Consider the following 15,432-nt stretch of genomic DNA (forward strand, 5'->3'; position numbering starts at 1 on the left):
GTTGCACAAACTTTTGTGTTCTAGTTGAGGACGAAAATGACGCTGACGCTGACGCAGGATGACGTCATAGCAGATTATATTTAATAACTTTAATTTAATAATATTTTTTTACCAATAATTTTATTTAATAAATAATATTTAAACGTTATTTTTAATTGTTTTAATGCTTAAATTTATACTGGGTTTATCTATATTAAGACTATACTGCTAAGGCAAAAATTATAGCTGATTGGTTTAAAAAAACTGGAAAATTTATAACACGTATAGTAAAAAATTGCTCTATATCTATTACTATCTATTTTAGAAAAAAAATGATTGTAGGTAAAATATTCTGAATATAATTCTCTACAAAAAACATATCTTCAGTTTTTTCGAAGAAAGTTATGCAAACGGAGATATTTAAAAAAAACAAAAAAATTCAAGATGGCGGCGGTTTTTTTCAAACTTCCCCCACTGGGACCGAATGGGACCTTTGAGGGGTTAAATAGGAGATCATTATCTACACATTCCCGTTGAGATCGGTTGGGTACTAATTTTTTCCACCTCAACCTCCATATTAACTGGCCTATTAAGCCACTTTTTAGCATATAATCTTCGTTTTTTTTTTCTTGTGTAAGAATTATTTAAATATAGCGCCAAAAACTAGGTTGACAACTCCTTCCTGGAAGCATAAAATTATGGGTAGTTTGTTGTTATGGTGTTGTTAGTTGTTATGTATTGAGAAAAAAACAAAATTGGAGAATAAAGTATAAAAATTACTTGAAGTCATTTTTATTGTAAATACAATAAAAATTAAGGCTCCCCCTTTTATACTTGTTATAAAATAGGCAACGAGAATGCGAGGGCAAGACCATTTTTCTTTTACTTTTTGATCAAATCGGAGCTTTATGTACCCATACAAAACCAAATTCAACTGGCGATTTATATATATTTATTATTTATAGATTTATAGTAAAATCGGGTAAAAATAATCAATTTTTGACCCGAACGGCGAATCAACTAATTTGGACGTGTATAGTGTGTAGGCCGCTTACGAAAAGTTTGTACTGGTACTGTATAATTTAGTGTTTTATTTACTGAAAAAAGCAGCAAATGAAACTTGTGGCTAGTATTTTAGAGGTAGCACACAGGCAATACACATAATATGATATCTGTGCTTTTTGGTAAATGTTTTCATCAACTCTTTCTGATTTTGTCTTCTTATACATACATAGAATAGAAATTTATTTATGTAACGATTCTATAAGATTAATGGGTATTTTGTACATAACAACCTGTTGAATATAATTAGGTATTCAAAACGAATCTATGTGGTAAAGCTTTTCATTAAACTATTTTTAACAGAGGTAATGTTGGTATCTTTGAAGATTTAGTACATTTTTATGGCACACATTTTAAATTGAATTGCACTAAAGCCAGACACTATTCGTTTTTATTATAGAGTCTCCTAAAATTTATATTAAAATCTTCCTCTACGGAATTCACAAGGTTTTAACTTTAACGTTATTTATTAATATGTATTTTTTTACTTCATTTAACCTGCAAAGTATTCTTGAAGAAATACATTTGTGTAAAAGTATTAAGTTTATTATTAAATTGTTTAAAAATTATTATATTTAATTGTATTACTTATTTTATTATTTAGGAAGTTTACCCAGTGGGATAGAGTATCCAAAGTACCGAATGATCGAAGAAAAAACGGGCGTCAGCGATGGCTATGAAATGAGGATCGATGACATTTCCCATTTAATTTTACATATAAAATGACAGCGATATTCATTTCATAGCCATCTCTGACGCCATTTTTTTTTCGATCATACGGTATGTCCAATATGGAAATCTCAGAAAATGACCGATAGGTCCAAAAATGGTAAAATAAATGTTTTAAAATTTAAATAAAAATAAAATTTAGGTTAAAGTTTAAAACAATAATAATTGATGTTATATCAGAAAATTATATAAAATATTGAAACCTCTTTATGTTGATGATAATTTTTCTATGTTTTGAATAAACAGTTAAAATAAAACATTTTACCAACATGTCAATTAAGCACAACACAACAATGTTTATTCTAGTTTATTGACGAAAATAAGCAATCCTTTATTAATTTTAATGGTTAACATTTAATCAGTTGTTTGTTAATAATATTTTTTTAAACTATTTGTTTATATACAGGGTGAGTCTTAAATAAGTGCAAATATTTTAGAGGTAGTATATGTCGACTCCAGAAAAAAAAACAATTTTTTTTTACATTTTAGATTCAGCGCCATATAGACAAAATTTAATGATTGGAGGGCTATGAAATTGTCAACATTTTGTAATTTCTATGACAATGTCAGTTCAAAGGCCACTGCTGTGACACCGTTTTCTCGATAGAATGACCATTTTTCCATTTATCCAATACAGCTAAATATCTGTATTTTGATAACAAAACAATAGATATATTACATTCATCGGCACTTTAAAACTGTAATGTATTTTAAAATTTAATAATAGCAAAGTTTACAGATCTGTAAACTTTGATATTTCTATAATACACATATACACATATACACATATAATAACTATAACACTATAATACACATAATAACTATATTCTGTAGTGGGCCAATCTTGATGATTTTCTAAGCAATTTGTAGCTATTATTTGACCTCTTAGTATGTTTTTCTAAATTAAAAATGAAAGTTTCCATCTGTCAATTATACGAGGGAAAACAAAATGTTGATGTTATTGTGAAAGTTTGATACACTCTGTGGAATATGTTAACAAAGCAAGGAATTTAAAAATCATTTATCATCTCTTTTCTCGATAGTTTGTTTTTTGGTTCATCTCAATAGCTTTATTTTTATTAAATATGTTTTGAAAAAACCAGTAAAGATTTACAGCATTTTCAGCATTAAAAGCATGCCTTTGCTTTTAGGCCTCATGCTACTGATTGTCATTGAAAAATCATATTATTATTATTTACTGGGAGTTACTCAAGCAGCGATTACTGCCCAACAGACAATAATAATATGATTTTTCAATGACAGTGACATTACGTAAATTATAAACACTATTTCATAAGTCCATTAACAAGGGCCAAAAGCAAAGTTATGGTTTTACTGCAAAAATTACGAAAAAATGTCAGTATCTTCTTCAAAAGCAAATATCTAAAAAAAATAAAGCTATTGAGATGAACCAAAAAACAAACTATCAAGAAAAGATGCCCGTAGATGATAAAACAATTTTTTAATCCCTTGCTTAGTTTGAGATATTCCACAGGGTGTTTCAAACTTTCACCAAAATATCATCATTTTGTATAATGTTTTCCCTCCTACAAATGATAGACGTGAACTTTCAATTTAGGAGATACTAAAAAGTCAAATAATTTACTTACTAATTTACTACAAATTGCTTAAAAAATCATCAAAGTTGATCAACTAGAAAACAATATTTTAAAACTTTAAAATACATACATGAGGATAATGGACCCGTTTTTCGTGCCGGTGAATACATATTCAATTCAAACTCAGATAGTTAAAGGTAAGTTAGTTAGTAACTGTGTACTTACCCCTTTCTACGCGCTTTCTCATCTCTTTTACGCACTGAACTTCCGGTTTTTTAATCACTGTCGAGCAAATGAGTAAAGATAATCAAGTTCAACTGAAAACGCCGGACGTTTGAGCTGTTTCCCAGCGAATAACTAAGCGCCAAAGTGATGCCGTCGAGTCTGATTTAATTCCATCTAATTCACGATATCCCGGAGCTTCGACCTTGTCGAATACAGGCTCTTTTTCTCATTACACTCTCCACTCTTCTATTATCATGGAGGCACAATCTTATCGCTCAGCCAGTTACAAATACCACCTATTATACTATATCTGTATGTACAACGTGTAAATAACGTTTCGATGTGCGCGTGTATATGTGCACTTTTATTGTCTTACTATATTTAATAACATTGCTTTTTCGATGTGTTTGCATTAACCAGAAATAATGCGAAATGATTCGCACGGTAGAAGTAATTGGGGAACCAGTAGCGGCGCTGTAGTTAATATACAAGGTGAGTCTTAAGTAAGTGCAAATATTTTCAGGACTGGTAGATCTTGATAAAAGAATCAAATTTTCCCCTTACCGTTTTTCAAAAATGTCCAAAATAACCGAGTTAATCAAGTTTGAAAATTAAAAAAAAATTATTTATTTTTAAACAAATTTGAGAGCCACCGGATTTTTCTGTATTTGCGTTTCATTTAGTGCCGTATCTATGGTAATATCAGAGATTAAGAAATTACACCCATAATATAATGTGGGAAAATTTGAGGTGTCTCAGGCAGTTCTAAAAAGTTTTCTAAAATATATAGGAATATTTAAAAGAAAATCCACTATTTTCCACATCTTCTTTAGCGAAAAAACTCGCTATACAGAATGTTCAGCAATACTTCACCGTTACGTCATCATTATTTGTCAAATATGAGCTGTAGGGTGTGTGAGATCAGTTCATATTTATGTTTATATTTTTAGCCGACCATACCAACAGGTGTGGTAGGCTCGAGGGGTGTCTCACTTCGGTAAAAAATGTACAAGTACTGCCAAAATATCATTTTACTGTGAAGCGACTGCCAAGGACTACGAAGAAGACTGCCTATGACTGCCATGTAATTATTATAGGTGACTGCCAATGACTGCCAGCGACTGCCAAGGAAAATGTACATGTAATTCCAATAGTGAGACACCCCTCGGGTAGGCTATTAAGATCGGCAAAAAAAAGTTTTTTTTAATTTCACTGAAAATGAGTTATTTGGGTCCTAAATACAAAATATTTTCATGGTATTTGTCTGTTTGTTCATCTGTCCGTCTGTAACACGATAACCCAAAAACCGTTAAACCGATTTTAACCAAATTTGGCACAAAACAACTGTGGCACCCGAGAATCTGGCCATTAGTTTTTGTGGGGGGTGGGGGGGTTCGTAAGGGGGTTGGGAGGGGGTTAAAACTTTAAAAAAATCGTAACTCCAAAATTACAGTAGCTAGCGAAACGCCGGTTTTCAATTTAAGATTAGGAATAATATTTGCAACAAAATTTGTAATAACATCAAAATCAGTCAAAGTCGCAGTTTTTGAGATACTCCGTGTTTCCGTAGTCCGTTTTTGAGAAAATCCGTGTGGAGAACTCCAAACTCCCATCGGACGCGACCCCAGGTGGCGAATAGGGGAAATAACCGCAGACCAAAATTGAAAAAATTCCTTTACTTTGAACCTAAAAGAACTGCCTACCAACTTTTTATTAACATATTTTAGTATGGGTGGCTATACGTGCCTCCTGGCGCCAATTTTTTAATTCTGACATTGATTGATGTCCGTCAATAAAATTATAACCCCGAATCAAATGACAATGACTAAAAAGAATATCCAGTAATTTACAAAATGCCGTAATGACGTCACCAATCTGTTTCATCTGGTTGTCAAGTGATTGAGAGAGTTCGACAATATAATATGACATGACGGTGAACGATGGCTGAACATTCTATAGACGTGTTGCTGGGATCGAAATATACCACCCCTGAAAATATTTGCACATATTTAAGACTCATCCGGTATAATCTACAGTAATAGTTTAATTATAGAGAGAGTGTTCAGAATATTTAGATGTGTAGAAGTAATTATTTAATATTATTTTAAAAAAATCTTTTTAGTTTTATGACACATTTCATATATGCTGAATCAATTATGCTGAATTTACGGGTTACACTGTGAAACCGCTTGTATATCTACTCTAAAACTTAAAAACTAATTTAAATTTATCATTTTAAAATTCTCAATACAACTGAATGAAGGTTTTTAGAAAATTGGATATGCAAAAGTGTATAACTTACATAAAACTTTTTGTGCATAGTAATCAAATTGAAATTAGATCTAATATTAGTTGGTATTCCGACACAAACATGGCTTAGTTACTCAAGGATCTTTTAATGCCACTTTAAACACCATTAATTCTCATAAGCCTTGGCACCGCCACTGTCTTATTATATAGACAGTGGTTATTCAATATAATAAATTAATTATTGCCTATAGGAAAAGATAAACTGACAGCAATGTTTAGTTGGTGAATTAATGTCACTAGTGTAATTACACCTAAATAAAAATGCTTATCACAACATTTTACTACACCACCACCATATACAGGGTAGCGCCTCTCATAAGCCGCGGATGCTCCAAGGAGAACGGTAGTTTATATCGAAATAAAATTTTTTCAGTATATGTAGGTTAACTGAAAGCATTTTATAGAAATATATAGAATTATACAGGGTGTCCCTAAAAAAAGTTACACATCAAAGTTGTGTTTTTTCTAACGGATCACCCTATATATTAATTGTTTTTCGGATTCCAGGAAAAAAATAAAGGTAAGTTTTATTAAAGAAGCGTATACCTAAAATCTAAGGATTTTGACATACCTATTTCACATTTTGTGAAAATGAAGAGTAAATTTTAAATTTTGTTAATATCTACCTAAGTTTTAGTTGACCTTGTATAGCCTGATATATAATTACAGTAAACATTGTATGCTAAACCAAATTGAAATTTGTGAGACAAAATTAATATGGAACATTAGTTACTTTTAAAAGCAAGTTACTCATTTATTTTAAATGGAACACCCAGTATATTATTGCGATGTTCAATGGAGAATTTATATATCTTCAAAATATTATTAAGGTTGCCTACTCTTCAGACAAAGATTTTCCTAGATATTTTAATTTTTATGATTTTGCGTCAGTAAATCTTTATTATTTGAAAAAATCTAGGTGAGCTGTGATATACCTTCTGTTAATTTAACAAAAATAAAAGATTGTTGAGTAACATATTCAACGGTAATAAAAAGATACACGTTTAAAACATATTTTAATTATTACACAATTAAAACTAGATATAAACCTATAATTATGTGACAAAAATTAGCTAGATGAAATCAAATGCTCAAAATAAAATCCTAACCCTTCCTGTTAACTGCATAAAATGATTGATTTTGAAAAGGATTTTTTAATTTTAAAAGGCATTTTTTATGTGGAGTTCTACCTCGAAAAGCAGCTACAATAATTTCTCTCATGTTGTCGACAATAGTTGGACGAGTTTTTTAAACACTGTTCTTAACATATCCCCATAAAAAAAAACAAGACTATATAAAATCAGGAGCATTTAAGTATTCTATTAATTGATGAATGCATACTACATTCACCAACTAATAGAATCATATCAATTCTCGCTGATGTAGGATAAGTTTACATTTTCGGCAAATTTCCAAGAGATTTTTTTGTTTTAACTGACACAAAATGATAACTAATTAAAGTTGGACTAATAACACTATGTTGAAGTAACGTCAGACATATCCATATCACAGCCACCTAAATTTTACAAATAATAAAGATATATCCAGATCAAATCATGTAAATGAAAATATCTAGGAAAATCTTTGTTTGAGGGGTAGGCAACCTTATAGTATTTTGAAGAGACATGAATTCTCCATTGAATATCGGAATAATATACTGGGTGTTCCATTTAAAATAAAAGAGTAAAATGCTTTTAAAGGTGACCATATTAATTTTGTCTCACTCTGTATAACTTTTTGGATCAATTTTTAATTTGATTTAAAGTACAATATATTATTTATTTAACTACATATTAGGCTATACCGGGTAAATTCCAATTTAGGTAGGTTTTATTATAATTTAAAAATTGTTCTTTATTTCTAGAAAATGTCAAATATGTCAAAAACCTTACATTTTAGTCATATACTTCTCTTATAAGACTCACCTTTATTTTTCTCCCAGAATCAGAAAATCAATTAATATATAGGGTGTTCCATTAAAAAAACACAACTTTGATATGTAACTTTTTTGGGGACACCCTGTAGAACTCTCTATATTTTTAAAAAGTGCTCTGAATTAACCTACATATGCTCACAAAATTTAATTTCAATACAAACTGTCGTTCTCTTTGGAGCCTCGGAGGCGCGGTCGGCGCGGCGTATGAGGGGCGCCACCCTGTATGTAGTTCTATGTTCACGAAATATTGGGACACCCTGCATAAATATCTATCTCCATATTACTAATACTTTATATTTGTGAATATTTCGAGTAAGGAAAATTTTATTTTCTACATTTTTGCGTAAATTTGACAACATTTTAAAATTAGTTTTCAGCAATAATAAAAATATTTTTAGACCATAATATTTCCATGGAATATATGAAAATATTTTTCTTTAAGATTCCTTTAAACTATAAATACATATAAATATTTTGAGGTTTAAAGAAATCAAATTATTTATTTTTCTTACTATTCGCCAGTAAAACTTAGACGAGCCGTCGCCTCAAGGTATTAAAGAAAATATAAATTTAGCAGGAATTTAAAAGATGTGAATGTGTTTCCATCTAATAGCAGGAAGGTAAATACTTTTCCTACAGTATTCTACTTAGATTTAGAATATATAGATGTTTAAATTTACCACAGATGGTATGAAAAGTATTATTTAAGCCGTTATTTAAGTATTTTGTATACTATATAATATCCTTGTATATGAATTTATAATATATGTACATTTCTAATCATTTTGCATTCATTTTATAATATTAGAATAAATCGTTAGTGAATTTACACAAATATAATAAATATTAAATAGTTTCGTATAAGTATAATATTTCTAATAGATAATAAATATTTAACATTTATAATAATATATTTTAACATAAAATCAATTAAATATAATATAATGGTCATATTTCTTTTTGTAGTTCCAGCAATATTTCAAATTTACCCCAAAAATCTTATTAAAAAAAAAATAAATTTACCTTCGCCAAATTGTCAAAAAATTTATCCTTATTTCAAATAAGTAAAAAATAGGTAAAAACAAAGACTTCTGTGGTAATAAAAATTTTTTTGTTAATGTTTTTGAAACAAAATTAAGTATTATAATTTAAAATAAATAATAGTTTTTTATAATCCCAAGAATTCCAATCCCTCAATCCAATCATTTATTCTAATAATTTTGTGTGTATGCATTGAGAGCAAAAGTGGTGTACATACCGAAAGAGGGGAAACAAAACCTACAACCTGGCTCATATCGACCAATAAGCCTTACATCATTTCTGCTGAAAACTCTGGAGAAGATATTGGATGGACATATTAGGGGGAGGATTCTTACGTCTAATCCCCTGAATGTCCGACAATATGCTTATCAACAGGGAAAATCAACAGAACTGGCCCTCACAATTTGGTAGGGGAAATTAAGAGTACCTTTGATCGCAAAGAAATTGCGGTAGGGATATTCCTAGATATTGAGGGAGCATTCAACAATGTCACCCCTCAATCGCTCCTAGGCGCTGTGAAAGCACGAGGAGTCGAAGCTACCATAACTGAATGGATTGAGCAAATGCTCAAAAATCGAGTAGCAACGACCTCGCTCAGTGGTGAGTCCGTTAGGTTTGTTCCGGGCAGGGGATGCCCGCAAGGAGGAGTTCTCTCTCCTCTTCTGTGGACCCTGTTAGCGGACGACCTGATGGCAATCATCGATGCATACGAGGTTGAAGCACAGGCATATGCGGACGACCTGGTGATCCTAGTAAAAGGACACAAAGAGGAGGACATCTCCTCAAAAATACAGGAAATCCTAGATGCAATTCACGGCTGGTGCACACTGGAACAATTAAGTGTAAACCCACAGAAAACCGTGATCATACCATTCACCAGAAGAAGGAAAACAGACAAACTGAAACCGCCCATTCTTCTTGGTGAGACAATTCCGTTTGCGGAGGAAGTTAAGTATCTGGGATTAAACCTGGACAAAAAACTTAGCTGGACCTCTCATCTGGAAAAAACATCAAAAAAGGCTTGCTATGCTCTATGGGCATGCCGCCGAATTTGTGGTAGAAACTGGGGATTAAACCCCAAAAATATGTACTGGCTATACGTGACGGCCATCAGACCTATTATCACGTATGGTGCAGTTGCCTGGTGGCAGAAAGCCAACCAAATAACGGCAAAGAATAAATTGTCGAAACTACAACGACAAGCTGCTTAGCGGTGACTGGTGCCTTCCATTCCACGCCGTCAAAAGCTATGGAAACCCTACTGACCTACCTCCTCTTCAAATTCTACTGAAGAGAGCGAGATGGGCTACATATAGGTTTCTAAATATAGCCCGAGGAAGCCAAGGAACAGTTATGTTCATACAAAACCGACTAGTAGAAGAACTACAGTCGGATGAGATTCTGGGAATGATCTCGGATCTTACACCACCAGTCCAACTCTTGACGCGCACCTACAACGTCCTGTTTCCGAATAGGGACGAGTGGGATAAGCCGGGAAACGGTTTACTACATGCGGAAATGTGTTGGTACACGGACGGATCCAAAAACGAAAAAGGATCTGGAGCAGGAATTTACTGCAGCAGTCCAAAGACTGAGATCTACTACAGTCTTGGAAAACACACCACGATTTTCCAAGCTGAGCTATATGCTATTTAAACCTGTGTGCAACTGCTGGTAGAACAGCAATACACCGGGAAAACAATATGCATATTTTCGGATAGTTAAGCCGCGCTGAAAGCACTTGAGGCAACGAAAAGCACGTCTATGACGATTCTTCATTGTAAGAAACTACTCAATATACTGGGAGATAGGAACAAAGTGTCGCTAATATGAATACCGGGACATGTCGGCCTAGAGGGAAATGAACGTGCTGATTCCCTCGCAAAAATTGGTGCAGGCTCGCCATTCGTGGGCCCAGAAACACACTTAGCGTTCCTAAAAATCTCGCAAGAGACAGGCTCTGTGAATGGGTTAGGAGTGCGACGTTCCGGGACTGGAATGACAGTTCCGGAATGGAACATGCCAAGAAAATCCTAGCAGGGCCTTCAAACATAGAACAGGAGAACTCCTAAAGGCCGGTAGGAATGGAACGCGTGTGCTCACTGCAGTGTACACGGGCCACTGCCGGCTGAGATCTCACCTACAGAGGACGGGACTGGTGGAAGAGGCCGAATGCCGACTCTGTATGGAAGATGACGAAACAATGAAGCACGTTATGTGCACCTGCCCCGCTGGGAGCAGGACCAGGTTTGAGATGTTTGGCAAACACATGCTAGATCTATCAGACCTAGGAGACTATATCGCCCTCAGACATAACGGCCTATATTAGGAGGCTGGGTCTTGAGGGTGAACTTTGACGCTCTTGTAAATTAGAGCGTGTAGAAACTGAGCCACAATAGGCCCTCGCGGCCTCAGTGGAGGGTCCCCCCCATGGGACCCACTCTTAGTCAATACAATACAATGCATTTGTGTTATGGAGGGTTCATGTCTCGATTAAGTTGTTTATTAATAATTTAAGTATTAAAGAAACAAAGGAATATTTAAAATGTATTAATCGTTTTTTTTAGATATATTAATAGTTATTTTTTATTCAAGACGATAAAATGGTATTTTATCGTCGACCGAAAAGCGAGCGATGAAATCGCGAGTGAATTAATTTCGGGAGGCGATAATGCAATTAATTAAAAATATTTTAAAAAATATTCAGAAATTATTATTTCAAGGAATTTATTAATAAAAAAATATTTATTTCTATGGAAAAAAATAAATTTAAAAAAAAATATTTTTTTTCCATAGCAACTGAAGACTACATGGGAAAAACGGACTAAGTATATCAGTAATACAAAACGAATAAAAATAGCTATATATTCAGCACCACAACAACTTTATGCTGACCTAATTCCTTTGCCCAAACTCAAGTATGAACAGTTACAATCTTTGAAAAAGTTCGTAGATGAATCTCTGCAAGACTACTACACAAATTTGCCTTGTGCGTCAAACAATGCTCATCTAAACGATGCAGATATGGTGAGTAATATCAATTTAACTATATTGCTTTTATTTCTGCCTAAGAAAAAAAGTCTGATTATGTCTATTGTGTCACTAGTTTTAAATTCAAAGAAATTAAATTCTGGAAATGGTTCTAGTGGAACCATAAGGGAACTGTCTGTAGTGTAGTTTCATTTTATCAGAAACAAATCGCCATTCCTAAGTAAAAAATAATCTAATGCTAATAATATTAATAAAAAATAATAATAAAAATAAGAAATAAATAAAAAAATATTAAGGAAATATAATAACAATATTAATAATAAAAATGAGAATAAAAACACATTTTCTCTTTATTCCAGTACGAGTAATCCTCGGAGTAACCACATACAGAATTATTCCATATGGACTTGGATCACTTTTCCATTGAACCAAGCGAATACGAGTTTTATTTTATCTAACAAAGCTACAAATTATTTTTCTTTATTTTGTCTGTTAATCAGTTAATGTCTATACATATAACTATTGATAAAAACTTCTTACGATTCGCTACATTTTATTATTTCTTTTCCTTTAGTCTTTAAAGTTTCAAAATCATTTAACTCAAAAGTAAGAAAATGTGACTTAGATCGTTTTTCCCCTGTAGTCTTCAACTGTTAAAATTGCCTTATATCTTATATCTATCAAAAATAGTAGATAGAATAATACTTTAACCGCAAGAGTAGATTAAATGATACTTTAACAGCGAGGATACGTTAAAAACTTTATTTCTTCTCGTACGTTTTTTAATTGCTTCCATTTTTGAAAATTTTTGTATTCCTTTTCGATCATAAGTTATTCGGGATTTAAATGGAAGTAGTTTGGATATGGCGTTTGTCGCCTCAGCCTGTATATCTGTTGGTAATTTACTTATTTCGGTTTGAGCCATTTCGGGCTCCAATTCAATCAGCAATCGACACGAAAGAGAATAAAAAAATTTTGACTCAAAACTGACAACTAAAGAGACAGCTTTATTTATTTGTCAAATTACATAGAAACCAACGCCAACTCAGCACAATATTTTTTCTACTCGTAATAAATTCCTTGCAATAATAATTTCTGAATATTTTTTAAAACGTACCTAACTCGCTATGAAAAAAAATATTGTTTTATACACGACGATAAAATTGCAAATCGCAATTTCATCGCTCGTGAATTAATCTTTTCGGTCGACGCTATTTCGGTCGTATGCTATTTTATGCATTTTATCGTCTGGTATAAAAAATAACTATAATTAAATAAATCATCAAAAGACTTACCGTCTGAAATATCGATTCAAAACTAATAAATGCCAGTATACTAAAAACAAAAGTGACAGGCAGTACTAAAAGGTAAAATAAAGCAAAAAATACAAACCAGCTAATATAATTTATCTCAGATCGTTTTTAAAATATCTACATTTAATTGTTTTTATTTTTGTACAAATAACTCAGTCCTTGCCAAAGTCTTGGCTCAAAAATATCCAAAAGTGTTGATTTTAGCGCACCAATTACAGATCGATAACCTCTCAGAAAACAATTAGTATAACAATAAATTTAAAAATTTGCAGGCTGCAGAGTATAACAGACGATAAAAAATATAACTTAAATTATACAGGGTGAGTCTTAATAAAGTGCAAATATTTTCAGGGCTGATAGATTTCGATAAAATTAACATATTTTCTCTTAACCGTTTTTGAATTAGGTCCAAAATATCCGACTTATTTTATTTGAAAATTAAAAAAATATATATATTTTTTGCCTAAATTTTGAGAACCACTGGATTTTTTCTGTGTATTCTTTCTTGTAAACTTAATCTACTACCTATGTTACCATATTATCAAAAAATTATGATTTTTAACTAAAAACTAAGAAAACTTAAAATGTAACCTACGTAACAGGGTGTCTTAAATAAGTGCAAACATTTTCATGGCTGCAGATCTCGATAAAAGAAACATATTTTCTGTTTAACATTTTTCTAATAAGTTCAAAATTACCGAGATATTTTACTTAATTAATTTTACATTTTAAATTAAAAGCGAATACTCAAAATTAAGCAAAGATCAGCTGCTACTGAATAAGCTGTGGTATATACTTAGATATTCGCTTAACTTATGTGATATGATTATGTTTAACAAATTTGTTTAACATTCCATTGCAAGTTCGTTTTAAAAAACGATCGGCACTGGTGTTCTTATTGTGAATACTTAAAAATAAGCGAGAATCACATCAGCTGGTAACTGAATAATTTATGATGAAGATGCACCTCCTGAGTTGTAAGATTCCCGCCCAATATCACTATATTTTCTTGGCTTAGAATCAATGCAATTTCAGTTCAGATTCCTTTAAAAAATAAAGTTTTTAATTAGGATGTACTTTTATTCCCAATATTTATTCAAGTAGAAAATTATTATTTCTCATTTGAGGGAATTGGATAAGTAATCGCGATTTATCATATTAACAGATATAATATTTTGTTAAACCGTATCAATTTATCATTATTTATTATTAAGCTTTTTTATACACCGGGTGTTTCAAAAGTGTTTCACCCCGAACATTTTATTATCTCAGAAAAAAAAAACAAGATTTAGTATGTTAGTATAGGTATGACATGTCACAAATAACTACACCTTTTAATTTTTAAATGGTATTCTCAGTCTTTTCTTACTCTATTTGACAGAAAATAATATAGTGAATAGGATGAGATACTATATGTCAACTTTTGACATTTGAATTAATTAAAAAATAGCATATATTAAATTTCAATCTCGAGTACCAAAGTGTGTACCAAATATTAGGTACCAAATTATTCGTAAAAAATGCTTTTTCCAAATATGCTAATGAGCCACGCTTGTTCTAGTTGAAAACATTAAGATATGATTAAAAATACGATTTGGGCATATTTTAATCGGCCAGGACAAGACACGAAAAACATTAGACGATCAAATCTATTTTCCCAAGGCTCATTGATTAAAAATTAGTGTATTTAACACAGCCAAATTTAAAATACGATTTTTTAAGCGAAAATGTCAAAAATTGACATATTATATGTTATTCTATTCAAAGTGTAATTTTGGGAAGTAATTACCCAATATTAACGTTTGTGGTCTTCGGACGATGGTTTTCTCCTCCTTACTTTTTTAATGAAAGCTCATTGAAAATAAATTTGTAATTCTATATTTTTTCAACATGACAGCTATCAGTTTTTCTACCGTGTTAGCGGCAACGCCATGACAACGCGTTCTCTCTTGTCCCTACGCACTCTATCAAAACTACTATTTTTTTATTAAATAATTAGGGCTCTACAACACCAAGTGCATCAAAATTACCGATAATTTTTCATGAAAGCATGTTGTCTTTTGGAACCTTTTGCCTCCCAGGATATTTTAAATTCGGTGTCAGTAAAAGGATTAAATTTAATATTATATTCTTTTTGGTATTTTTCCATTAATAGCTTGACTGTTACATTCCAAACAGTTTTTACCGTAAAATCCTTATAGTCTTGCCGTTTTTCCTTTTCATATTAAATGCCTAATCGGCGAATATTGACCAGTACCGAGATTGAGATATTCGCATCCAAAATGTA

At 31.8% G+C, this 15,432-nt stretch overlaps 1 protein-coding gene across 1 annotated transcript in view; it reads right to left on the minus strand.

Annotated features, from left to right (window-relative positions):
- Positions 1 to 3,895, minus strand: part of LOC115883833 (cGMP-dependent protein kinase, isozyme 1-like) — a 61,261-nt gene extending 57,366 nt beyond the window's left edge. The window contains exon 1 of the mRNA XM_030902241.1: positions 3,555 to 3,895. The gene's annotated coding sequence lies outside the window, so the exon portion shown is untranslated. The remainder of the gene's footprint in view (positions 1 to 3,554) is intronic.
- Between the last annotated feature and the right edge of the window lie 11,537 nt (positions 3,896 to 15,432).

The sequence above is a fragment of the Sitophilus oryzae genome, unplaced genomic scaffold (genome assembly GCF_002938485.1).
Source record: "Sitophilus oryzae breed Bouriz unplaced genomic scaffold, Soryzae_2.0 scaffold_111_pilon_pilon, whole genome shotgun sequence".
Lineage (NCBI taxonomy): Eukaryota > Metazoa > Arthropoda > Insecta > Coleoptera > Curculionidae > Sitophilus > Sitophilus oryzae.